Source organism: Hypanus sabinus, chromosome 25 (assembly GCF_030144855.1).
Source record: "Hypanus sabinus isolate sHypSab1 chromosome 25, sHypSab1.hap1, whole genome shotgun sequence".
Taxonomy (NCBI): domain Eukaryota; kingdom Metazoa; phylum Chordata; class Chondrichthyes; order Myliobatiformes; family Dasyatidae; genus Hypanus; species Hypanus sabinus.
Window position 1 is genome coordinate 1,242,620 of NC_082730.1, and position 25,546 is coordinate 1,268,165.

The 25,546-nt window shown below is 49.1% G+C and overlaps 1 non-coding gene across 1 annotated transcript; it reads left to right on the forward strand.

Annotated features, from left to right (window-relative positions):
* The first annotated feature begins 24,360 nt into the window (after positions 1 to 24,360).
* On the forward strand, positions 24,361 to 24,434 carry trnar-ucu (transfer RNA arginine (anticodon UCU)). Its single transcript has one exon. It is a non-coding gene; the product is annotated as a tRNA-Arg (tRNA).
* Positions 24,435 to 25,546: the final 1,112 nt, after the last annotated feature.

The window sequence follows — 25,546 nt, forward strand, 5'->3', positions numbered from 1 at the left end:
AGAGGGGATGTGGAGAGTGTGTTGGGAAGAGTAGCGTGTGATGGGGATGAGAAGTGGAATATGCACTGCGAGGGTTAGAGGGAGAGAGGAGGGACAAGAGAAAAGGGTACCTGCTACTTTCCCTTTGCTCCTTTGCAGGTAGGAGGAGGCAATGTCAACTATCAGGTCCACGGGCTCTGGGAATGCATTGCCAGCACTGATGTCGCCATGGTTACCAGCAATACCCAGCTCCAGGTGACAGGTCAGATGTCACCATCCACCCAGCGCTCTGGCAGTGATGTTCGTCAGGGTGGGGGGAGGAAGGCCCAGGGTTTGGGGAGGGGTTTTAGGGATGGGGGAATGGTTCATTCTGTTTGCAAAGGGGGATCCACAGTTGGGGGGGGGGATGAGTTCCCTATTTGAGGAGGGTTGAGGTTACATAAAGGTTGCAGAGGGCTTGCGGAGAGGTGGACCCTCTGATTTGGGAGGTGGGGGGAGGAAGTCTGTGTTTGTGAGAGTGGTACTCATGCTCTGGAGAAGGGGCTTGGAGGTTGCATCAGGGACAGGTGGGATGAACTCTGCCCTTTGATCATTGCCCCAGGGACCAGCCCTCACCCACCTACTGAGCTAATGGTTAGCACTGGAAGTTTCCGAGTGAACGTCTCTTGGTGTCCTGGCTTCGACGGAGGTCACCAGCAACACTTCCCTGTCTGGTAAGGCATGTAACAGGAGAATGTGAGGGTTTGTGGGGGAGGTGGTGGGCACTGGTCAGGACTTGTCAACCTCAAACTGTCAGTGGGGGAGAGCTGGGGACTTATGATCTAGTGGGGGTCAATGCTGCTGTTGACCTTTTACCCTGCCTCTTGAGCCTCCGTGTGGTCAACTTTACTGCTGTCACCACCCACCGTTCCCTGTGGGCTGACCCTGGGGAGCTGAGGTTAGCTGTATCAGTATTGTGTGACCTGCTGGCTCCCTGGATGGTCTTATGCACCAGTTAGGGAAATGCTTGTCGTTGTACATTTGTCCATCTGAGTGTAGGGATGATGTGAGGATTGGAACCCTCAACTCTCCCTCAACTTCTCTCCCCACTCTCTCTACTTCATCCTCTCATTTTTCTTTCTGTTTGTCTCTGGCCCTCGTGCTATATCTGTCTTTCACACGTTCCCCCTTCCTCCCACTCAAGTTTCGTCAGGCAGCTCCACAACCCCATGACTGGGTTTACCGGAAGGTTCCACTGGCTGTGGGTGGAGGGTCTGTGGCCAGAGACGTGCTACCAGTTCAGCGTGTTGGCCCAGAGTGTGTGCGGTAGCAGCCCCTTCAGTGAGATCGTCACAGCCTGGACCCTGAGTAAGTACTGACCCCTGACCTCGGTCTCATGCTGACCCTAGACTGACCTCAGCTCCATCTCTCAGTCCTACTGACCCCTGACCCAATGCTGACCTAGCCCTGTGACGAACCCCATTGCTCTGCTTGTGGATGACACAACAATAGCTGGCCTCATCAACAATGATGAGCTGGAGTTCAGAGAGGAAATGGAGCAGCTAGTGGACTAGAGTGAGAAGAACACCCTAAGCCCGAACATGGAGAAGACAGAGGAAATCATTGTGGACTTCAAGAAGGTGCAGACGAACAATCCCCCTCTGCAAATGCATGACTCCTCTGCAGAGAGAGTGCACCGTTCCTGGGAGTTCTCATCATGAATGACCTCACCTGGTCACTTAATATCACCTCCCTGAACAAGAAGGCAGAGTACCGCCTCCACTTCCTGACAATTTAGAATTTATTTAAATCTTACATCCATCCCACAACACAAGGGAGTAAAAATCTTTGCATTATGACTCCGTTGCAATGTACAGACATGTGAATTTAAAAGACTTGTAGAAAGAAACTGTCCCGTGGCCTGTTGGTCCTGGCTTTAATGTTGTGGTACCATTTGCCAGACAGAAGCAGCTGAAACAGTTTATGGTTGGGGTGACTGGTGTCCCTGATGATCTTCCAGGCCTTCTTTCTGCAGCTGCTGCTGTGAATGTCCTCAGTGGAGGGAAGTTCACATCTGCAGACGTGCTGGGCTGTCAGTACCACTCTCTGCAGTGCCCAGCGATCAAGGTTGGTGCAGTTCCGGTAGCAGGCAGTGATACAGCCAGTCAGGATGCTCTCAGTGGTGCCCAGTAGAAGGTCTTGAGGATTTGGAGGTTCATGCTGAACTTGTTCAGTCACTTGATGTGGAAGAGATGATGTGGTTTTTTTGCCACAAAGCTGGTGTTTACAGTCCAGGTGAGATCATTGGTGATGTGTAAACTACTCACTGCTCACCCTCTCAACTGCAGACCCATTGTTGTTGATCAGGCTGAGTCTGTCTCTGTTCCTCCTGCATTCCAGAATCAGCTCTTTTGTTTTTTGGACATTGAAGGAGAGGTTATTATCCTGGCACCACTGTGTCATCACTGCTAGAAATAAGTCCAATCAAAGTCATGTCATCTGTGAATTTGAATTGCAGATTGTAGCTGTGTGTGACGGTACAGTCGTGGGTGTAAAGGAGTAGAAAAGGGGGCTCAGAACTCAACGCAGGGCACCTGTGTTGAGAATCAGAGGGCGGTGGTGAGGGAGCCAATCCATACCACTTGTCGGCAACCCAGTAGGAAGTCCAGGATCCAGCTGCACAAGACAGGGTGAAGGCCGAGATCTCTGAGCTTCTTGTCAAGTCTGGAGGGAATTATGGTGTTGAATGCTGAACTGTAGTCGAGGAACAGCATTCTAACAAATGCACCCCTCTTCTCCAGGTGAGTGAGGACGGTGTGTCGTGCTGTGGCTGTGGCGTCATCGGTAGACCAGTTCCATCGGTCGGCAAATTGTAGGGGCCCAGTGTGGGTGGTAGCGTGTTGCAGGTGTAATCTTTAACCAGTCTCTCAAAGCACTTGCTTATTATTGAGGTGAGTGCAACAGGGCACCAATTGTTCAGGCAAGCGATGCTCCCACCGTCCTCCCATCTTAAGTGAATTTTACAGGAGCACCACTGAGAATGCCTTTCTGGGACGGGAGCAGTCCGGAAGTCCCTAAAAAGGACTGTGAGAATGGCTGAGAGGAGTCACAGGAGTCTCTCTACCAACTATCGGAGACATTTATCAGGAGCGTTATGTACACAGGGCCCTTAGTTTTATAAAGAATCCCACCCATCCATCCAGCATCCCTTTGACTCTCTACCATCAGGCAGGAAGGAGACTATGATGCATAAAGTCAAGGACAGTCAGGGTGGGAAACAGCTTTTTCCCTCAAGCCACTCGGCTTCTGAATTCCCTGCCGCATCACATTTGAAGTGTCATGATTAATGTTTCGTATCTTATTTATGCATAATTCATCTGTCGTTTTTATCCTTACTATCCTAAACCATGTGTGTTATGTGCTTTACACCCTGGTCCGGAGAAACATCTTGATTGACAGTATACTCTTATATAGGTAAATGTAATACATTTGACTTGACTTAGCTCTGAACCATGTCAATTCCTGACTCTTAATCCCACGTTAACTTTTACCCCTCCTGACACCCCAAAACATTGCTCAGCTTTGCCCACCTGTGACTTGTGCTGACCCATGACTCTGATCGCTCATCTGACCCTGGACATCTCAAGGAACATTCCCGTGCTGATCCTGAGCTCTAACCTCTAACCCCTAGCTGATCTCTTCACCCTCTGACTCCTTTTTCACCCCTGTGATAGGATCATGACCTCCAACCCTAGAATACCACTGGCCTAACGCTATGTTTTCCAACAGTTAATCTCACAGTAACCATCCTGAGCCCTGACCTTTGACTTTTGATCTCCAAAAGCAAGCACTGACCTCAAGCCATTGTTGAACCTCGAACCATGCTGACCCTCAGCCACAATTCTCTGGCCCCTGCAAGAAATGTGAGACTTCCAAATGCATACCTGACCTCTGACATTCATAGCTGACCAGTAATACGAAGGGGTCACTCCTAACCTATCTAATGCTCTTCCACCCCTCCGGCAGATGTTCCCATGGCAACAAGCCCACCTTGGCCTCCGGTGATGGAGGGATTTCACCTCCTCCCACCCAGGTCCCCTACGGCCAATCAGACGCAGCATGGCATCTTACTGCGCTGGAAACCTCCCCTCCCCACTTCACTGACTCCCACCACCTACCTCTTGGAGTCCTGGACAAAGAGTGGCTGGAGGCTGATGGAAAGCACCATCCCAGCCACCCAGGAGGAGCTTCTGCTGAGCAGTCTGGTCAAGGTGAGAGAGAAAGTCGGGAGGGAGGAAGGATGGATGTGGGGGGATAGAGAGAGGGAGGGAGGGAAAGAGGGAGAGATGAATGTGGAGAGATGGACAGAGAGAGGAATGGGGAGAGGTGGAGAGACGGGGAGAGAGATGGATGGAGAGGGGACAGAGACTGTGAGAGAGGGTAGGGAGAGAGATGGAGAAAGAGTAGAGAGAGAGAGGGGGAGAGAGATAGAGAGTGGGGGCGGGTAGAGAGTTGGTTTTCAGATTGTAGGCCTGTGACCAGAGGCATGCTGTAAGGGTGTGTGCTTTGCAGTATTATTACTAATTTGGATGAGAAGGTAAGTGGTGTGGTTAGTAGTTTTCAGGTGCCACCAATATTGCTGGTATAAGGGGCACTGAAAAAGGTTGTCTTAAGGTTTCAGCAGGTTTTACATCATGTGGGAAAAGTGGGCATAGAAAGGCAGATGGAATTTAACTCAGGCAAGTGTGAAGTGATATATTTTGGTGACAGGACAACAGGGAGTGTTGTAGATCAGACAGACCTAGGGGTATAAGTACATAATTCCCTGAAAGTGGCAACACAGGGAGATGAGATGGTGAAGAAGGCATTTGGCACACTTGCCTGCGTTGAGTCCAGGAGTTTGCATTACAGCTGTGCAAGGTAATGGTGAGACTGCACCTGGAATATTGTGTGCAGTTCTAGGAAGCTTGAGAAGGTGTAGGAAAGATTTATGAGGATGCTGCCAGGACAGAAGGGCTTGAGCTCTAAAGAGGGACTGGATAGGCAGGAATGTTTCCTCTAGAGCAGAGGAGGTTGAGAGGTGACACGACAGGGGTCTATAACATTATGACACAGGCAGAAAAGAGGAAGAGGTTCTACACAGTGAGTATTTAAAGTTAGGAAAGGCTGAAGAGAAGGGCATCTAAGGCTGTAATCTCTGATTACTCCCTATGCCATGGGCTAGTGTAGGTAGGAATGGGGTGACAGCCAGACGAATGAGTGGCTGCAGAGATGCTGCAGGAGACAGGGTTTCAAGTTCTTGGATCATTGGAACCTTTTCCTGTGAAAGGGTGATCTGAATAGTACAAGAGGGATGAGGGGGCTTGCTGATGCTTCTCAGGAGATAGCTGTAGATAAGGATAGGTCTGGTCCTTGTGGGAGAGTTTTAAATTGGAGTAGGGCAAATTTCAAGGGCAATGGGGGGAACTAAGAAGCGTTAATTGGGATAATCTTTTCTCTGGCAAGTCCACATCAGGCATGTTTAAAGATCAATTGCACAGAGTACAGGAAAGGTATGTTCCTGTTAGAAAAAAAGACAGATGGAAAGATAAGAGAACTTTGGATGTCCAGAGAAGTGATGAATTTAGTCAAGAAGAAAAAGGAAAAGAATGTAAAGATTTGGAAGTTGGGATCAAATGAAGCACATGAGGAGTATAAAAAGCCAGAAAAGAACTAAAGGCAGGAATTAGGAAAGCCAGGAAGGGCCATGAAAAGTCCTTGGCAAGTAGCATTAAGGTGAATCTCAAGGTGTTCTCTACATACATCAAGAGCAAGAGGATAATGAGGGAGAGGCTGGGACCACTCAAGGATAAAGGAGGGAACATTTTTTTGAATGCAGAGAATTTGAGTGAGGTACTTAATGAGTAGTTTGCTTCAGTATTTACCAAGGAAAAGGATATGAGGACCAGGAGATCAGTGCTGAGTGTACAGATACATTGGGGCATTTAGAGGTCAAGGAAGGGGAAGTGTTGGGCCTCCTAATAAGTATTAGGATGGATAGGTCCCTAGGGCCTGATGGGATTTATCCCACATTATCGAAGAAGGCAAGAGACAAGATTGCTGGGCCCTTGACAAAGTATCTATGTATCCTCTCTAGCCACAAGCGAGGTCTCGGAAGACTGGTGAGTGGTTAATGTTGTACCTCCATTTAGGAAGGGAACAAAGGAAAATCCTGGGAAATATAGGCTATCAGTCTTACGTCAGGTGTAGGGAAATTGCTGGAGAAAGCTGTAAGGGATAGGATATATGAGCATTTGAAAACCCATGGCCTAATTTGGGAGAACCACTCAAGGCTTTGTCCATAGCAGATCAAGCCTTATGAACTTGAGTGAGTTTTTTGACAAGGAGACGAGAGAGATTGATGAGGGTAGGGCTGTGGATATTGTATACAAGGATTTTAGTAAAGTGTTTGACAAAGTCCCTCATGGGCAGCTAATCCAGAAGATTAAGATGCAGGGGGTCTGCAGTGAATTGGTTGTTTGGATTCAGAACTGGCTTGTGCACAGAAGACAGAGGGGAGTGATTGAAGGGACTTATTCGAGCTGGAGGTCTGTAATTAGTGGAGTTCTGTTGGGATTTGTGCTGGGATCTCTGGTGTTTGTGATGCATATAAATGACCTGGATGAAAATGTAGATGGGTGGGTTAGTAAATTGGCGGATGATACCAAGATGGTGGAGTTGTGGATAGTGGAAAAGACAGGCAAAGAATACATCAAGATATAGACCAATTGTAGATATGGGCTGAGAAATGGCATAGGATTATAGAGAAATACAGTGCAGAAACAAGTCTGTGCTGAAACCATTTAAACTACCTGCTTCTAACGACCTGCATTGAGTCCATAGCCCTCCATATCCCTTATATCCATGTACCTATCCAAACTTCTCTTAAACATTGAAATCAAGCTTGCATGGACTACTTGCGTTGGCAGCTCGTTTCACACGCTCACCACCCTCTGAGTGAAGTTTTCCCTTATGTTCCCCTTAAACTTCTCACCTTGCACCCTTAAGCCATGATGTCTGGTTGTTATCCCACCCAGCCTCAGTGGAGAAAGCCTGCTTGCATTTACCCTGTCTATACCTCTCTTCATTTTGTATACTTCTATCAAATCTCTTCTCAATCTTCTATGTTCTCAAGAACACAGTCCTAACTTATTCAATCTTTCTTTATAACTCAGGTTCTCCAGTTCTGGCAATGTCCTTGTTAATTTTCTCTGCATGTATTCAACCTTGTTTACATCTTTACTGTAGATAGGTGACCAAAGCTGCGCACAATACACCACATCAGGCCTCACCTACATCTTACACAACTTCAATATAACATCCTATCTCCTATACTCAATACATTGATTTATGAACGTCAATGTGCCAAAAGCTTTCTATACAACCATATCTGCATGTGACACCACTTTCAACGAATTATGGATGGACCTGTATTCCCAGATCTCTTTGTTCTCCCACACTCCTCAGTGCCCGACTGTTCACTGTGTAAGACCCACTCTGGCTGGTCTACTGAAATGCAAAACCATGCACAAGTCTGCATTAAATTCCATCTGCCAATTTTTAGCCCATTTTTCCAACTGAGGCAGATCCCTCTACAAGCCACGATGACCTTCCTCACTGTCCACTGCACCCCCAATCTTGACGTCATCTACAAGTTTGCAGATCTGGTTAACCACATTATCATCCAGATCATTGATATAGATGGCAAATAACAAAGGTCACAGCACTGATCCCTGCAGCCCACCACTAGTCACAGACCTCCAGTCTGAGAGGAAACCTTCTACTACCACTCTCTGGCTTCTCCCACAAAGCCAATATCTAATCCAATTTATACGTAATCTTGAATGCCAAACAAATGCACCTTCTAGACCAGCCTCCCAAGTGGGACCTTGTCAAATGCCTTACTAAACTCCATGTAGACAACATCCACTGCCTTGTCTTCATCCGCTGCCCTGGTAACTTCCTCGAAAGACTCTATAAGATTGGTTAGACAGGACCTACCAGGTACGAAATCATGATGACTATTCTTAATCAGTCCATGTTTATACAAGTGCTTATATATCCAATCTCTTAGAATATCTTCCAATAACTTTCTGACAACTGTCAGACTCGCTGGCCCATAATTTCCTAGTTTATGTTTAGAGCCCTTCTTCAAACAGCAGAACAACGTGAGCTATCTGCAAATACTCCAGTATCTCCCATTGTTAAGGATGGTTTAAATATCTCTGCTAGGGCCTCAGCAATTTCTGCACTTGCCTCCCGTAGGGTCCAAGAGTACAGCTTGACAGGACCTGGGGATTTATCCAACCTGATTTGCCTCAGTGTAGCAAACACCTCCTCCTCTGTAAACTGTACAGGGTCTATGAAGTTGATGCCACTTTGCCTCACTTCTTTAGACTCTGTCTCTGACTCCTGAGTAAATACAGATACAAAGAATACATTAAGATCTCCCCCAGCTGTTTTGGCTCCACACATGGACTACCATTCTGGTTTTCCAAAGGACCAAGTTTGTACCTAACACTCCCTTTGCTCTTAACATATCTGTAGAATTCCTTAAGAATCTCCTTCACCTTGTCTCTGAGGGCAACTTCATGATTTTTTTTAGTCCTCCTGATTTCTCTTAAGTGTTCTCTTGCAATTCTTGTATGCTATAAGCACCTCATTTGTTCTGGTTTGCCGATAGCTGCTATGCACCTCCTTTTTTCTCTTAACCAGGCCCTCAATATCTCTTGAAAATCAAGATTTCCTACACTTGTTTTCTTTACCTTTTATTCTGACAGGCAAATACAAGCTTTGTAATCTCAAAATTTCATTCTTAAAGCCCTCCCAGTTTCCAAGTACACCTATGCTAGAAAACAGCTTGTTCCAACACACACTTACGAGATCATTTCTGATACCATCAAAACTGGCCTTTCTCCAGATTAGAATCTCAACCCACAGACCAGATGTATCTCTTTGCATGTTTACTTTGAAACTAATGGTATTGTGATCACTAGATACAAAGTGTTCCCTTACACAAACTTCTGTCACCTGCCCTTCTCATTCCCTAATAGCAGATCCAGTATCACAGGTTCTCTCGTTGGGACATCTATGTACTGATGAAGGAAACTTTCCTGAACACATTTGACAAACTCTATTGCATCTAGTCCTTTTACAGTGTGGGACTCCCAGTCAATATGTGGAAAGTTAAAATCACCTGCTATAACAGTCTTGTGTTTCTCAGTTCCACACATAATGCCTCACTAGTCATATTTTCCAATCTGTCGTGATGGAGCACTGCCATGACATTTTCCCTGTCTAGTAATGCCACCCCTCCTCCTTTAATCCCTTCCGCTTTGTCATCTCTAAAACAAAGGAACCCTAGATTATTGAATTGCCAGTCCTGTCCCTAGTCTCACTAATGGCTACAACATCATAATTCCAGGTGTTGATCCACGTCCTGAGCTCATCTGCCTTTCCTAACTTCTTGCATTGAAATATACGCAGCTCAGGACATTAGTCACACCATGCTTTTGATTACTGACTTTGTCTGAGTTCTTGTCAGCATCCGTCTCCACAACCTCTCCACTCTCTGTTCTGGCACTCTGGTCCCCATCCCCCTTCAATTCTAGTTTAAACTCCACCATACAGCATTAGCAAATCTTCTAGCTAGGATATTAGTCCCCCTCCAGTTCAGGTACAAACCATTCCTTCTGTACAGGTCCCAGCTTCACTGGGAGAGAGCCCAGTGATCAAAAATTCTGATGCCCCTTCCCCTGCACCAACTCTTTAGCCATATATTAAACTGAATAATCTTGCTGGTTCTGGCCTCATTAGCACATGGCACTGTTAATAATCATGAGATCACAATCCAGGAGGTCCTCCCTTCAACATAGCACATAACTCCCTAAATTCCCTTTGCAGAATATCATCACTCGTTCTACCCCTTCATTGGTACCTACATGGACATAAACCTTTGGCTGTTCACCCTCCCACTTAAGAATGCTGAGGACTCAATCTGAGATGTCCTGGGCCCTGGCACCTGGGAGGCAACATATCATCCTGGAATCTCATTCTCACCCACAGAACCTCCTGTTCATTCCTCTAACTAACCAATCCCCTATCACCACAGTGTGCCTCTTCCACCCCCTTCCCTTCTGAGTCACAGAGGCAGACTCAGTGCCAGAGACCGAACCACTATGACTCTCCTCTGTCAAGGTCAATCAACACCCCTCCTAACAGTACTCAAAGTGATACTTTTGTTGAGGGGAATAGCCACAAGAGTTCTCTGCAACTGCTCCTTAACCCCTTTCCCTTTCCTGACTGTGACCTTTTTCCTGTGTCCTGCACCTTGTGTTTAACTACCTCTCTATATGTTGAATCTATCACCCTTTCAGCCTCTCAAATGATCCAGAGTTCATCCAGTTCCAGCTCCAACTCCTTAACGCAGTTTGTTAGAAGCTGCAGCTGGATGCACTTCTTGTAGTTGTAGTCGTCAGGGACACTGGGGGTCTCCCTGCCTTCCTACATCCCACAAAAGTATCCTGCCTGGCATCTCTACTGTCCGAGCTGAGCATATATAAAGAAGGGAAATAAAGCTTAACCTGGAGCTTTTCTTTTTATTACTTCCTCTGACTGAAGCCTCTCTTCACTGAAGCCTTGAAGAGCTAAAGCCTCAAGATCACCACTCTGACTCTGTCCACTCAGACGACAGCTGTCGTGCTTGTCCCTGTCTTCCTTTAATTTGCTCTTGCTAATCAATCTCAAACATGGATTGTTTGCTGGTCAAAGCTGTATTATGCTGCCATGACTCTCTGCTTCCTTTTTCTACTCAGGCAGTGGACCTGAGTGAATCCACCTCCTCTCTGGGGGTGAGAGGGAGAGGGGGAGGGGAGGTGGAGAGCCAGACCAAGAGGGAGATGGAGGGGAAGAGGTAGAGAGAAGGGGAGATATAGGGAGAGGGGGAAAGGGGAGAAGGGAAATGGGAGAGGGAGAGAGGGAAGGAAGAGGGGGAGAGGGGAACGATGGGAGAGGAGAGAGGTAGGAAAGGGAGTGGGAAGCAAGCTGTGCTTGTCCCTGACTTCCTCTAATTTACCATTGCTAATCAATCTCAAACATGGATTGGTCACTAGTCAAAGCTGTATTCTGATGCTGTGACCCGCTGATCCCTTTTCCTACTCGGTCAGTGGACCTGAGTGAAATCCCCTTCTCTCAAACTTCCGATGTCCAGATTGGTTGCTGATCAGACTTCAATTAGATGGAGCTTAACTCAGATAAATGTGAGGTGTTGCACCTCGGTAGGGCAAATGCATGAAGACAGCACACTGATCCTTAGTGTTGTTGCTGAGCAGAGTGATCTTGGGATCCAAGTTCATAGTTCCGTGAAAGTGTCTACGCAGGTTGATAAGTCCTATGGAATGCTTGTTTCTGTTAGTCAAGGCACTGAGTTCAAAAGTCAGGACATCTCAGAAAGTGTTGCTGGTATCTGGAATGAGCTGCCAGGAGAAGGGTGGAGAGGCACAGGGAGAGGCATTTCAATGAACAGGGTACAGAGGGATGTGGTTTTAATGCAGATTAGTACGGAGGTGAGCAGAGACTTAGTGAAAGGCCTGTTGCGATTCTGCAACCATGAGAAGGGGGTGGAAGAGAGAGAAAAACTGGAAGAGGTAGATAAAGAGAAAGAGAGAAATGAGAAAAAGAGGCAGGCATATTGATAGATAAAGGGAAAGAGAAAGAGATGGAAGAAGAGTGAAGAGAAAATAGAGGGTGAAATGAAAAGAGAAAGAGAGGAACTGTGAAGGAGTGAGGAAGAAAGAGAGAGACAGAAAATGAGAGAGAGAAAATGAGAGAGAGAAGGTGAGAGAGGGAGGGACAGAGAACTGGAGAGACAGACAGACATACTTTATTGATCCCGAGGGAAATTGGGTTTCGTTACAGTCGCACCAACCAAGAATAGTGTAGAAAGATAGCAACATAAAACCATAAATAATTACATAATAATAAGTAAATTATGCCAAGTGGAAATAAGTCCAGGACCAGCCTATTGGCTCAGGGTGTCTGACACGCCGAGGGAGGAGTTGTAGTTTGATGGCCACAGGTAGGAATGATCTCCTGTGATGCTAGAGAGAGTGAGAGACAGAGATAGGATGTTGAGAAAGAGACAGAGCTGGAGAGAGAGGGAGGGACAGTGAGCTAGAGAGGGAGGGGACAGAGATAGGTGGAGAAGAGACAGAGAGAGAGGGGGAGAGGGTCAACCTTGGGACAGATTCCCTTACAGTGTTTCCTCTTCCTCCTCCAGGACACCCTGTACCACGTGCGCCTGCGGTCCCAGCGTGGTCCATGGATCAGTGTGCCCAGCCAGGTGGTTAATGTTTCCACGGTAGGTAAGTAGTGCCTGCCAAAAAGGCCCCACTTCCCAGCTAGCATGAGGCTGGCACCCGAGAAGCACAGTTGTCACAGAGAAGGGAAGCCCCACCCTGACTGTACAACACAGTGTTGGCTTCACTGCTGACAGCGGGACAAGGCGTAGGCTTCAATGGCAGGTCCACCCTGGATCAGAGCTGTGGGAAAGGTGTGAGGGCATGGGGTTTCCCATGGGGTTTCAGGGGCGAGGGGCTTTAGTTGTGGGGGAGACAAGAGACTGGGCTCATTCTTGGAACACAGGTGGTGGTGAGGGTCTCAGGTGGAGGTTAGGGTCTCTATCAGAGGAGAGGCCAGGGTCAGGGTTGGGACGGAAAGGAAGGAGAATCAGTGCTGCCAGGGGCAAATGTGTTGTTTAATAGGTGGCAGAATCAGTGAGGGAGAGTGAGGAGAGCTGGGGTGTGGGCTCTGGGAGAGGTGAGGTATGGGAGAGGTGGGGTGTGAGAAGAGGTGGGGTGCATAGAGGTGGGGTGTGGGAGAGGTGGGGTGTGGGAGAGGTGGGGTGTGGGAGAGGTGGGTATAGGGAGAAGTGGGTGTGGGAAATGGTGAGTGTGGGGAGAGGTGGAGAGAGGGAGAGGTGGGGTGTGGGAGAGGTGGGTGTAGGGAGAGGTGGGGTGTGGGAGAGGTGGGTGTGGGGAGAGGTGGAGAGAGGGAGAGGTGGGTGTGGGAGAGTGGGGAGAGGGAGAGATGGGCGTGGGGAGAGGTGGAGAGAGGGAGAGGTGGGGTGTGGGAGAGGTGGGTGTAAGGAGAGGTGGGGAAAGGGAGAGGTGGGTGTGGGGAGAGGTGGAGAGAGGGAGAGGTGGGGTGTGGGAGAGGGAGAGGTGGGTGTGGGGAGAAGTGGAGAGAGGGAGAGGTGGGTGTGGGAGAGGTGGGTGTAAGGAGAGGTGGGGAAAGGGAGAGGTGGGTGTGGGGAGAGGTGGAGAGAGGGAGAGGTGGGGTGTGGGAGAGGGAGAGGTGGGTGTGGGAGAGGTGGGGTGTGGGTGTAGGGAGAGGTGGGGTGTGGGAGAGGAAGAGCTGGGGTGTGGGAGAGGGAGAGGTGGGTGTGGGAGAGGTGAGTGTAAGGAGAGGTGGGGAGAGGGAGAGGTGGGTGTGGGGAGAGGTGGAGAGAGGGAGAGGTGGGTGTAGGGAGAGGTGGGGTGTGGGTGTAGGGAGAGGTGGGGTGTGGGAGAGGGAGAGGTGGGTGTGGGGAGGTGGGTGTAAGGAGTGGTGGGGAGAGGGAGAGGTGGGGTGTGGGAGAGGGAGAGGTGGGTGTGGGGAGAGGGTGGGGTGTGGGTGTAGGGAGAGGTGGGGTGTGGGAGAGGGAGAGGTGGGTGTGGGGAGAGGTGGGGTGTGGGAGAGGGAGAGGTGGGTGTGGGGAGAGGTGGGGTGTGGGTGTAGGGAGAGGTGGGATGTGGGAGAGGGAGAGGTGGGTGTGGGGAGAGGTGGGGTGTGGGAGAGGTGGGTGTAAGGAGAGGTGGGGAGAGGGAGAGGTGGGTTTGGGGAGAGGTGAGGAGAGGGAGGTGCGGTGTGGGAGAGGGAGAGATGGGTGTGGGGAGAGGTGGGGTGTGGGAGAGGTGGGTGTAAGGAGAGGTGGGGAGAGGGAGAGGTGGGTGTGGGAAGAGGTGGGGTGTGGGTGTAGGGAGAGGTGGGGTGTGGGGAGAGGGAGAGGTGGGGTGTGGTTGTAGGGAGAGGTGGGGTGTGGGAGAGGGAGAGGTGGGTGGGGAGAGGTGGGGTGTGGGAGAGGTGGGTGTAAGGAGAGGTGGGGAGAGGGAGAGGTGGGTTTGGGGAGAGGTGAGGAGAGGGAGAGGTGCGGTGTGGGAGAGGGAGAGGTGGGTGTGGGGAGAGGTGGGGTGTGGGAGAGGTGGGTGTAAGGAGAGGTGGGGAGAGGGAGTGGTGGGTTTGGGGAGAGGTGAGGAGAGGGAGAGGTGCAGTGTGGGACGGCCCAGTGAGAGCCGGAGTCATCACTGGCAGCTGTTTCCTGGCAATTGCTGTGACTGTCAGTGCTCTCGTATCCTGCCTCAGTAACCGGAGGAAGGCCAGGCGCAGGCAGGGTGAGGTGGTGGGTTGATGGTAGGGACTCTCTTCTTCACACTGCACCCCTTGCTCTTCCGCACTTGGGAGTACTGCAGCCTCTCGACTGCCCAAATCCTGACCCTCACCTCCCACACCCATGCTGCAGACATTTAAAATCCACCACTCTCTGTTGTACCTATCTCTGTAGCCACTCCACTCCCCGGTTTCTACACCCTTTCCCTGTAACTCTTTCTAATCCTTACACCCACTCCATCTGTGTAACCCTCCTCCAGCAACTACACCCCATCTCAGTGACCCCTCTGACCCCCACACCCTTTCCCTGTAACTCCCTTTGACCCCTGCAACCCATCTGTGTAACCCTCCTCCAGCTATTACACCCCATCTCAGTAACCCCCTCTGAATCTTATACCCTTTTCCTGTAACTCCCTCTGAACCCTACACCCTTTCTCTGTAATCCCCCTCCAGCAACTAGACCCCATCTCTGTAACCCCATCCCCTGGCCCCTAAACTGTCTGTGTAACTCCTTCTGACCCCTACACTGTCTCTGTAGCCCCCTCTGACCCCTACACTCTTTTTCTGTAACTCCACCCCCTGTCCCTGCACTCCATCTCCGTAATCTCCCACCTGGCCCCTACATCCCATCTCTGTAACCCCCTGACCCCTACTCTATTTCTGTAACCCCATCTGACCCCTACACCCTTTCTCTGTAATGCCCCTCCATCCTGCAACTACACCCCATCTCTGTAACCACCTCCCTGGTCCCTAAACCTTTTCTCTGTAATCACTCTGTCATTGTAATCCCCTCTGAGCCCGACACCCTTTCACTTTAGCCACCCTCCCCCACCCCCGCCCCAGTCCCTACCCTCTGTCACTGTAACTCAGCTCAGCACCCAATTCTATTCCATCTATAAGGGTGCAGGTGATCCCATAACAGTGGGCCCTGTCACAAAAAACAGAGTCAGAACACAGGAAGGAGACGGAGAGCTTAGTGACAGGGCAGCCACGTTCCTCAGAGTGAACATCAACAACAGCCCATCCTGGTCCAACCAAAAAACTCAGCAATGCCTCTAGTTCATCAGGAATCTAAAGAAATGTTGCATGCCCCATTTGACCCTTAGCAATGTTTACCAATGCACTGTAGAAACTGACCTACCCAGATGCATCTCAACTTGGGATGACAACTGTTCTGCCTGTGAGCACAAGAAACTGCAGCTCAGCACATCAGCCTCCCCTCCCTATATTGTCTACACTTCTCACTGCCTCCGTAAAGCAATAATCAAAGACCCCACCCATACCAGACATTCTCTCATCACTCCCTCCAATCGGGCAGAAGATAAAAGACTGCTGCCTCAATGCACCATTGAGATGAATTGAATTGTGTGAGCAATATGCAAGACAGGGTTGTCACTGTACCACTATAAATGTTCAAGGCTCAGAGTAAGTTAGAAAGATAGAAACATAGAAAAACTACAGCACAATACAGGCCTTTTGGCCCACAATGCTGTGCCGAACACGTACTAACTTTAGAAATTACCTAGGGTTACCCATAGCCCTCTATTTTTCTAAGCTCCATGTACCTGTCCAGGAGTCTCTTAAAAGACCCTATCATATCTGCCTCACCACCATTGCTGGCAGCTCATTCCAGGCACTCACCACTCTCTGCGTAAAAACTTACCCCTGACATTTCCTCTGTACCTACTTCCAAGCACCTTAAAACTGTACCCTCTCATGCTAGTCATTTCAGCCCTGGGAAAAAGCCTCTGACTATCTACATGATCAATGCCTCTCATCATCTTATACACCTCTATCAGGTCACCTCTCATCCTCCATTGCTCCAAGGAGAAATGGCCAAGTTCACTCAACCTATTCTCATAAGGCATGTTCCCCAATCCAGGCAACATCCTTGTCAATCCCCTCTCCACCCTTTCTATAGTTTCCACATCCTTCCTCTGGTGAGGTGACCAGAATTGAGCACATACTCCAAGTGGGGTCTGACCAGGGTCTTATATAGCTGCAACATTACCTCTCGGCTCTTAAGCTCAATCCCACGGTTGATGGAGGCCAACACACCATATGCTTTCTTAACCAGAGTCAACCTGTGCAGCAGCTTTGAGTGTTCTATGGACTCAGACCCCAAGATCCATTTGATTCTCCATACTGCCAAGAGTCTTACCAATAGTACTACAAATGTTTATATATTCAACCATCATATTTGACCTACCAAAATGAATCATCTCACACTGATCTGGGTTGAACTCCACCTGCCACTTCTCAGCCCAGTTTTGCATCCTATCAATGTCCCGCTGTAACCTCTGACAGCCCTCCACACTATCCACAACACCCCCAACCTTTGTGTCATCAGCAAATTTACCAACCCATCCCTCCACTTCCTCATCCAGGTCATTTATAAAAATCATGAAGGGGTTCCAGAACAGATCTCTGAGCACACCACTGGTGACCAACTTCCATGCAGAATATGACCCGTCTACAACCACTCTTTGTCTTCTGTGAGCAAGCCAATTCTAGATCCACAAAGCAAGGTCCCCTTGAATCCCATGTTTCCTTACTTTCATAATAAGCTTTGCATGGGGTACCTTATGCCTTGCTGAAATCCATTTACAATGCATCAATGATTCTACCTTCATCAATGTGTTTAGTCACATACTCAAAAAATTCAATCAGGCTTGTAAGGCAGGACCTGCCTTTGACAAGGTCATGCTGACTATTCCTAATCATATTATGCCTCTCCAAATGTTCATAAAACCTGCCTCTCAGGATCTTTTCCATCAACTTACCAAACACTGAAGTAAGACTCACTGGTCTATAATTTCCTGGGCTATCTCTACTCCCTTTCTTGAATAGGGAACAACATCTGCAACCTTCCAATCCTCCGGAACCTCTCCCATCTCCATTGTTGATGCAAAGATCATCGCCAGAGGCTCAGCAATCTCCTCCCTCTCCTCCCACAGTAGCCTGGGGTACATCTCATCAGGTCCTGGAGACTTAAACAACTTGATGCTTTCCAAAAGTTTCAGCACATCCTCTTTCTTAATGTCTTTAAGCTCAAGCTTTTCAAACCGCTGTAAAGTTCATTATTTACTTGTGATCTTATAGTCTGAATCATCCATGATGGAATTGCGGAGAAGACTCAGTGCATTGAATGGCCCAACTCTGCTCCTATGTCTTATGGTCTTATTATCAGATTGCATATACAACCTTGAGATTTATTTTCTTGTGGGCAATTCACAGTAGATACAAGAAACGTAATCAAATCAGTGAAAGACCTGTCCAACAGAATGAACAAACAACCAATATGCAAAAGACAACAAACCATGCAAATACAAAAGAGAAAAACAATAATAATAATAATAATAATAATAATAAATAATCTTTTATATTCAAGAAAATGAGATAAAGAGTCCTTGAAAGAGAGTCCATAGGTTGTAGGAACATTTCAATGGTGGGGCAATGAAGTTATCCCCTTTGGTTCAGGAGCCTGATGGTTGAGGGGTAATCAATGTTTTTGAACCCTGCAGTGTGAGTCCTGTACCATCTTCCTGATGGCGACAGTAAGAAGAGAGGTGGTGGGGTTTCTTGATGATGGAGTCTGCTTTCCTGTTCTCCATTAGATGTGCTCAGTGGTGGGGAGGGCTTTATCCATAATGGTCTGGGCCTTATTCATTAGTTTTTGTAAGATTTTCTATTCAAAGACATCAGTGTTTTATAGCAGCCAGTGATGCAACCAGTCAATATATTCTTCACCACACACCCATAGGATAAACAATAATATCTATTGACATGTGCCAATTATAAATCTCTCATGTATTTACCTCTCACAATCTATGAAGCACTCTCTGGCCTGTACACCCCTCTCCTCTCTCTGTCACCTTCACCAGCCCCTCACCCCACCTTAACTTTGTAACTCCTCCAGCTCCTACATACCTCCATATCTTTGTGACAATACCATTCCATCCTTCTCTCTGCCCCTGCAGACCCTACATCCCACAGGACCACACACTGGTGATTCACTGATCCTTCCTGTGAACTTGTTGGATGTCATGCAGACAGTGCATTTGGGATCTCCCCACTGCCCTTAGGTCCCAGGACCAGATACTGGAATTATGTGGAATTAAATCTACTGTTTCCTTTTGACTTTCCCAGATATTCCGATCATTTTCAGTCATTTCCAGAAATCTCCAGAAACACAGTAAGTTACACAATAAGTGTATAATCGAACAGTATAAAGGGAGTTTCACTCTGACCGGTGTCCTGGGAGTGTGTGATGGGACAATGTAGAGGGAGCTTCACTCTGTGTCTAAACGCATGTCCTGAGAGTGTGTGATGGGACAGTGTAGAGGGAGCTTCACTCTGTGTCTGACCCGTGCCCTGGGAGTGTGTGATGGGACAGTGCAGAGGGAGCTTCATTCTGTGTCTGACCCATGCCCTGGGAGTGTGTGATGGGACAGTGTAGAGGGAGCTTCACTCTGTGTCTGACCCGTGCCCTGGGAGTGTGTGATGGGACAGTGTAGAGGGAGCTTCACTCTGTGTCTGACCCGTGCCCTGGGAGTGTATGATGGGACAGTGTAGAGGGAGCTTCACTCTGTGTCTGACCCGTACCCTGGGAGTGTGTGATGGGACAGTGTAGAGGAAGCTTCATTCTGTGTCTGACCTGTGTCCTGGGAGTGTGTGATAGATGGTGTAGAGGGAGCTTCACTCTGTATGTAATCAATACTCCAAGAATGTGTGGCAGGACAGTGTTGATCAAATGTCTGTTCTCCTTTTCCAGATCCTCCAACAGTCCAGAAAGTGTCCTGAAGCTGAAGGTCCCGATTCCAATCTATCAGACATTTCCCGAAGTCCGCTGCTCGCCCCAGAGTGCACTCGTCAACCGGGATTCCCATGCCATCCATCCTCTGCAGGGTATTTGCCGAGGTGCTGACGGTCGCTTCGTGGTCGAGCCAGAGGCAAGCAGAAATATGATGCTGCTGTGGCCCGGGGCCCAACTCCCAGAGATTCCTTGGAATTTGGGACTGGACAGGGAGAAGGGCCCAGGCTCCCCGGGACAGAGCCACTGCCGTGACTTCACCCTGGCCTGCAGCTCCCCAGCTGGAGAGTGCAGCCCTCTCTGTATCCTGGGACTGAGCCCCATCCTGTCTTCACCAGGGACGGACTCTGCTCCTACAGCCTGGGGCCCTGGCCCACAAACACCGCCCCCTCTGTGGGCAGGGTCAGGGAGCCACCCCTGATCTGTGGGTCCCGACTTCGCACCAGCGTCCTCCACCAGTGGAGCAATACAGCGGAGCGTTGTGGGGGAGACTGGAACAGGCAGCAGGTGAGCTGAAAGGATGGGCTCTGTGGGACTTAGTGAGTTCACCCAATATCCTCATCGAATCTCTCATTCCACCGCTCCCTGTCTCCTCACAGGAAGCTGTCTCCGCATGGGATTGTGGATCACCAAGAGAGGTGGAGTGCTGGAACAAGGCGAAGACCCTCCTCCATCACTCTGTCCTATTCTGGACAAGGTCAGTACAGACCAGAAAGATCCCAGGGAGGGCTCTGATTGGTGGGATGGAGGGTGTGAGGAGGGTGATAGGTGAGGGAGTCATGGAGGAGTGGGGGAGGTTGATGGGTGGTGGTGTGTCCGGGAGGCTGTAGGAGGAGGGAGGAGAATGTGAGTGGAGGTGTGAATGGGAGGGAGTAAGAGGTAGGATGGGAGGGTGAGTGGAGGTGTGTGTCAGAGGGTGTAGGAGGTAGGAGGAGAGTGTGGGTGGAGGAATAAGTGGGAGTAGGAGATAGGAGGGGAGGGTGTGGAGGTGTGAGTGGGAGGATGTAGGAGGTAGGATGAGAGGGTGAGTGGAGGTGTGTGTCAGAGGGTGTAGGAGGTAGGAGGAGAGTGTGGGTGGAGGAATAAGTGGGAGGGAGTAGGAGATAGGAGGGGAGGGTATGGAGTTGTGAGTGGGAGGGTGTAGGATGTAGGAGGGGAGGGTGGATGGATGTTTAAGTGGGAGGGTGGTGGAGATATGAGTAAGAGTATGTAGGAGGTAGGAGGGGAAGGTTGGTGGAGGTGTGAGTGGGAGGGAGTGCAAGGCAAGAGGGAAGGTTGGGAAAGGAGAGATGGAGCTGGGGGGAGAGTCGGAGGAGGTAGATGGTGGTGGGAGGAGGAGGGGAGTTGGGTCATGGTGTGGGAGGGAGAGGGGCAAGTGGATGGATGGCTGATGGGAGGGGGAGGTGGGCAGGGATGCTTCTCAAATCTGACCTCTCCCCACTTTTTCCCTCCCCAGACACAGGTGTGGGTAGTCCGTGGTATCTGCAGCATCGGCAGCCCTTAGTGGACCCTCTTCCTTCGCCCAGATCCCGCTGTGCCGCCCTTTGGGCTGAGTTTCAGGAGATGCGGGGGGCAGCAAGGTCCTTGTGGCAAGGAGGGGTCTCCCAGCGCCCTTGGACGCAGGCCACCCTCCTCTGACTGATTGGACTGTGCGTCAGAGCACCAAGTAACGATAGTGAACTAGACAACTTGGATTAAAGTTGGGTAGCCTCCAACCTGATGGCATGAACATCGGCTTCTCTAACCTGTTAATGCCCCTTCTCCCCTTCTTACCCCATCCCTGATATATTTAGCTTTCTCCCCCCTCCTCTTTTTTTTCTGTTTCTCTGCCCATCACTCTGTCTGTTCTTCATCTCCCTCTGGTGCTCCCCTCCCTCTTTCTTTCTCCCTCGGCCTCCCGTCCCATGATCCTTTCCCTTCTCCAACTCTGTATCCTTTTTGCCAATCACCTTTCCAGCTCTCAGCTTCACCCCACCCCCTCCTGTCTTCTCCTATCATTTCGCATTTCCCTCTCCCCCCCTACTTTCAAATCTCTTACTATCTTTCCTTTCAGTTAGTCCTGACGAAGGGTCTCGGCCCAAGACGTCGACAGTGCTTCTCCTTATAGATGCTGCCTGGCCTGCTGTGTTCCACCAGCATTTTGTGTGTGTTGCTTGAATTTCCAGCATCTGCAGATTTCCTCGTGTTGGATTAAAGACTTCTTATTGGTCGCTCAGGTGTCAATCATTCAATATTGAAACTCCCACCTTCTGGCACTTACATACCTCTACCTCTCTGGTCCCCTCCCTGTCTCTCTTCCCCTCCATCCCATCCCTCTCTCCACCTCTGCTCTCTGTCCTCTCTGCCCGTTTGCCTTCCCCTCCTTCTCTCTCCCTTTCCTCCTACCTAATTGCCACCAATCTCCCTCACCAGGCATTCTGGTTACCCAGAGGTTATGCAATGAGAACAGGTCAAGGCTGCTTTGTGTCATCTAAAGTGGGGAAGATGAGCGGTGGGCAGGGAGAAAAGTGGTGGCATTTGATATCCACAAATACACCTCCCTCACCTCTCAGTAACACGTCACCCCCGATTGAGGGAGTCAATCTCAGGTTAGAAAGACAGATGGTTCACTGTCCTTCAGCTCAAACACAGAGTGGGGACGCTGAAACTGTGTCCAACTCAGTTAAACCCAACATTCCCTCTAAATTTATTTACAGCTGCACAGACCAACCATTGTTCTGAGCAGCAAATTATTATACGGCCTGAAAATGGTAATGCGCTCTAACTGTTTAGATGCTGAGAAACTTCCACCTGCGTGGCAACAAAGGCCTTTGCACAGGAGCCTCTTGGTTACAGTGTGGACTCATACTTATGCAGCTTAGAAGGAACAGTGGGTAGGCCCCAGCATGGCACTAAGGGCAGTTGTGGTAACCACGGCCCAGGAGAGATGGGGTCCCAGTGGTGAGGGTGGGGTATTATAATAGCCTTTATTCTGTGATCCTTGCCTCTTGATACCCCAGCCAGAGGAAACATTTTCCCCACACCCATCCTGTTATGCTCTTTTAAAGAGTTTGGGTATTTCTGTGAGATCATCTCCCATTCTTCTAAACTTCAGAGAGGACAGTCCCAGTCTGTTTCATCTCTTCTCGTGGGACAAACAATCCCTCTCCCTTCACTGCACTCCCTCTGTCACATGTAGATCCTCCCTTAGTTGGGGAGCCCAGACCCATCCACAATATTAGGTTGGCATGTTAGCACTGTGGTTAGAACAGGGCTTTACAGTGACCCAGGTTCAATTCCTGCCACTATCTGTAAAGAGATAGTTCACTCTCAACATGACTGTGTGGGTTTCCTCAGTTTCCTCCCACAGTCCAAAGACATACTGTTTGGTAGGTTAATTGGTCATTGTAAATTGTCCTATCATTAGACTAGGGTTAAATTGGGGATAGCTGGGCAGTGCGGCTGGAAGGGTCTATTCCATGCTATAACTCAATAACTAAATAAATAATCCTGGTGTGGTCTCCCCAGAGCCTGGGATAATTGGAGCAAGGTGTCTCTACTCTTGGAGCTGAACCTTCACACATTAAAGGACATTGGGCAGTTTCCCTCCTGAATCTGCTGTTCCTGCAGAGTGGCATCCGGTGACTGGTTCTGGGACACCCAGTTTCCTCCTATCACCAAAACCGTCTGTCCTTCATTGTCTAAAACATCTTCCAGTTTCCCACTTTCTTACACTGCAGTGGATGAGTTCGCATCTTCCACTTGTTCTGTCCCTGCCCACCCACGTACACTCTGAAGCCTCTCTGCATCCTCCACGCACCCCTCATTGCCTCCAGCTTTAGCATCATAGTGTTATACAATACAGAAGGAAAACAAGCCCTTCACCCTAACTCATCCATATTGACCAATATGTTGATCCATTTGCTCTGTCACCCTCTAACCTTTCCTATCTATCTACCTGCCCAAATAGCTGTTAAATACTGTAATTGTACCCACCTCTACCACTTCCTCTGGTAGATCATTCCACACATCCACCACCTGAGTGGAAAAAAGTGCCCCTCTGGTCTTCTTTAAATCTTTCCTCTCTCAACTTCCAGTCCTGATACAGAGTTTTGATCCAAAAATTCCTTGCCTAGATGCTGCCCGACCCCTGAATTCCTCCAGCAGACTGCTGGAGTCCACAACCCTGGGAAAGTGACAGGACAGGAGGTGTATGATTGCATGGGTGGCTCCCCCCACTGTTTACATAGGACCTCTGTGTGCTCCTGATATGCGGCTCCAAATTCCCAATCCTCTCCTGAAAGCTTCCTCTACACTTGGGCTGTGGGTCTGAAAGTCAGTGGAGATACTGTGTTTCTTCACAGAGACTTCTAGCAGATTCTTGAGTCATTCTGTCTGTCAGCCCGTGATGGAGCTGGGAACAGACTGTGTCTCATGTCGGGCTTATTAATAACATGGTCTGTCCTGGGCTTTAAGCAAATTCTGCTGAACGCTGGACTCCAGCAGTTGATGAGGCTGGTGAGGCAGCTTAAGGAAAGCCCATCAGAAAACCCAAGCTCGCATGTTCTCCCCACCAGATACTGGTTCAAATCCCAACTGTTCCAGCACTAGGACGCACATCTTTCTGCCTTCAGTTCCAGCAGGAGAGATTCAGGAATGAGTGACCAATTATGCAGGTCACAAGCAACTCATATGGATGGGAGCAACGTAGAAGTGCAGTGTGTAGTGATGCTACCTCCCAGTTCCAACAACCCAGGTCTCTGGCGGTGCCTATGTGGAGTTTGTTTTTGACCACCTGATTTTCCCCCGTGTACTCTGGTGTCCCCCCCACCAGCCCCCACTGTTCAGAGATGTGCAATTTTATGGGTTAATTTTCTTTGGGTGAGGGGAAGAAACGGGGGTGGGGAAAGTAAATGGAAATGTGAGGGGCAATGGAGCTGAAGATACAGTGGTGTTGGGAACAGGAACGGGGCGAATGGCCTCAATATTTAGCGCCATCGTTCTCCTCTCCATTGATTCACTGAATCCCAGTCCAGTTACGAAAGAAATCCACATCCAGATCTTGCCAAGCGCCACACTACATTGTAATATCACTGCGATGAAAATTTACTCAAATTCTTGCATCCAGGAACGATGAGAGCGGGTCGGTCTCTGTGGCGCAATGGACGAGCGCGCTGGACTTCTAATCCAGAGGTTCCGGGTTCGAGTCCCGGCGGAGATGATTATTAAGAAAATAATTTTTTTAAGCCCTTTCTCCTTCCCCCCAAAATTATAACGCACGGAATAAAATTTGCAGATTTCTGCAAAGCAATTTTCAGCTCGCAGCCAGGCACGTCAGCCGGTTGCCCGCCGGTTCAAGCTGATCGGGTGCCGCCAACGCCGACTGGAGTCTTTCCGATGAACGGACAGCGGCCGACCTCCACAAGGTACCAGGTTTTGTCCCACGATAGGGCAAGGTTTTAGATCTACAAGGAAACCCCCATCTATCTGCCTCTTAACCATCTGTCACCATCTGGTCCTCTCTCAATACCTACACAACTTTTCCTCCATCCTCTCCTCCTTCTATCTCTCCCTTCCACGTCCCATCCTGCCTCTTTGTCCATCCATCTATCTCCCTATTTATTTATTGATTAGCTATCTCGCTATGTAGACCACTTTACCCCCTCTCTCATCCCATCTATTAAGCGCTGGACACGTAACTCTCGCTATCCTCTTTCACTACAGTTTATCCCTTATTTGTATGTAAATAAATATCTACCTCCGTCCCTCGCCTGACCCTTCCTCTTCTTACTCTCTCTCTCTCTCTCTCTCTCTCTCTCTCTCTCTCTCTCTCTCTCGCCATGTAGCATTCCATCTGCAGCAACCCCATAGCCTGAGTCACAATAGTAGGTGGCCACTGTGTGTGTGTGTGTGTGTGTGTGTGTGTGTGTGTCTGTGTAGGGAGTGAGGGTGTGGGGGAGGAATGTGGGGAGAGAGGTGGATGGGCAGGAGAAAGCGAAGGTCAGATTCAGATTCCGGCCCAGAATAAGTAGAGCTGGTCTGGTGCCGCGTGAGTCGGGAACTATCCGTGGTGCTGAAAGCATAATGTACTGTCCGTGGTGCTGGAAGCGGAATGGACTGTCCGTGGTGCTGAACATTTGGTTCGCACTCATTTCAGCGAGAGTCGGATATTCAAAGATCAAAGTAAAATGTATCATCAGAGTACATACGTGTCACCACATAGATTTTTCTTCTGCGGAAGTACTTAAAAATCTATAGAGCAGTAACTGTAAGCTGTAAACAAATTGTTCAAATGCAGATATAAATAAATAACAATAAATAACCAGAATTAAA